Source organism: Pinus tabuliformis, chromosome 2_2, assembly GCF_031772625.1.
Source record: "Pinus tabuliformis cultivar Carrire ecotype Pingquan chromosome 2_2, CPIR1, whole genome shotgun sequence".
Lineage (NCBI taxonomy): Eukaryota > Viridiplantae > Streptophyta > Pinopsida > Pinales > Pinaceae > Pinus > Pinus tabuliformis.
Window position 1 is genome coordinate 808,944,633 of NC_142300.1, and position 2,384 is coordinate 808,947,016.

Consider the following 2,384-nt stretch of genomic DNA (forward strand, 5'->3'; position numbering starts at 1 on the left):
CACAATCTTTTGAATATTATTCTTGAAATTAGTTAGGTATTGTTTTCAATGTATTATTATTAGATTCTTTAACCATCACCAAATATAATTAAAATGAAATTCAAATAAGTGACATGAAACCATAATTTATTTAGATTATATAAATTTAATTATTTAAAATTATGAAATTTTTAATTTCTAGTTAAATACAATTTTAAATAAAAGTTAATTATTTTTCCAAAAGAAAATCAAATGATAACGTGGCTAAAAACAAATTAAATAAATTACTCTACACTTTTGTAACCTTTATTATCAACCTGAGGTCTAAATGTTGTCTTTTGATTTTATTTACTTACACTTAATTTGAGCCATGCCCATATTATATTCAAACACATAAGTTCAATATTGCTGTCGAATTGAACTAGAGAATAATCATTTAATTGAAACTTTACAAAATCTTCAATATCGATGTTGAACTGAACTAGAGAATAATCCTTTAATTGAAACTTTACAAAATCTAACCATGTTGGAGAGGCTGCAATTTTTTTCCCCAAGCATATAATATTCATTTTGCATGCACCGATTCCTTAGATTTTACTCGCAGAAGATTACCTTAATTGTTATGCAGATATGTCCAAAGCAACAACCTGAGCTATAGTGTTCCATGAGTTTTTATGTACTTCGGTCAATATATATATATATAAGCTAATTTATTTATATTATTAAAATTTAAGAATTTAAAATTACGAATTTTTCAATTGAAGATAAAATAAAATTTAATTAATTTGTTTTAAAGAAGATCAAATAATAACGTGGCTAAAAAAAATTACCCTAAGCTTTGTAACTTCTATTATCAACTTTTCGTGTAAACACTGTGTTTTAATTTTATTTACTTACATTTAATTGGACACATAAGTTCATTGTCTAAAAAATCTTGATAATCAATCATGTCGAAACAACCAGTGTGGTTCATCGAGTTCATGTTGATCTTGAAATCAAGAAGTCACTCGAGAATAATTATTTAATTGGAACCTTACAAAATTTATCCAACTTAACCATCTTCGAGAGGCTGCATTTGTTTTCCTTACACATACAATATTCATTGTGCAAGCATCACTTCCATAGATATTTTCAAAAGAACAACTATTTTGATGTACTTCCATCGTACCAAATAATTTATTATTGTGTTAAGAGGTGCATCCTACAACACAGTATGATGTGTAAGGATGTCTATCCATTATCAAAGTTGAAAGATTCCGCATCTTGGCCAAAATAACAATTTTAACAAATCTAAAAAAATATATAATTTAAATGTTTTGTATAGTTATTTAATTTTTTATTCAAGTTCATTGTATATGAGAAAATAACTATTAAACGCATAAGATAATTGTATTGTAGTTTTTTTTGTGAGAAATCAATGGAAAAAAAAGTGACAATAGAATTATTTTATGTGTTTAATAGTTATTTTATCATATACATTGAATTTGTAATGACCACACTAAAATTCCAAATTAGGTAAAAATTTAAACATCTTTACTCTTTACTAAATTCAATATCCTTTCTTAAAATAAGGTAAAGCCATTTCTTAAAATAAAGTAAAACGGTTAATTCAACATAAAGAATGGAAAATCTTGCTCCCAAATCTTTTAATATTTCTTTTAGTTAAGTATTTGTAAAATGAATCTTTAAAAGGAAATCCATGTCTTATGGATATATTAAGATCTCTAAATACATAAATATTTCCACGTGAATGTTGTAATATTTGAAAATTTTGTTAACATTCCATGTAAAAACTATCATTATATCTAATATTAATCTTAATATATAATTGTATTAATATTATAAACTTAATAACTTGGGATTAATACAATATTAAATTTAATATAATATCAAATTTGTATATATATATATCTATCTATATATATATATATATATATATATATATATATATATATATATATATATTAACTCTATGTATATATGGGAGGGAAGAACAAAGACATAGAGTGAGGGGAAGGGAGAGAGAGGAAGCATGAGAGAGAACTCGAGAGAGAGGAGGAGAGAGGGAGGGGTAGAGAAATGGCATTTGAAGGAAAGAGGGAGGGAATAAGAAACACAAAGAGAGATAAAACTAGAGAGAGAGAGAGAGTGAGTGACAAGGGAGCTATTGAGAGAGAGAGTGTATATGTTTGGGGGTGAGATAGGGAGGTAAAGGAGGAGAGATAGAGAGAAGAGGGGGGAGGAGAGGTAGTGATAGAGTTAGAGGGAGGAGAGAGAGAGATAGACAAAGAGAGAGAGATGAAGGGGAGAGACAAAGGGAGGCAGGAGAAAAAGGGAGAGAGGGGAAGGAAGAGAGTGATAATGTGCATGAGATAAGGAGAGATGAAGGGACAGAAAGAGGGAGG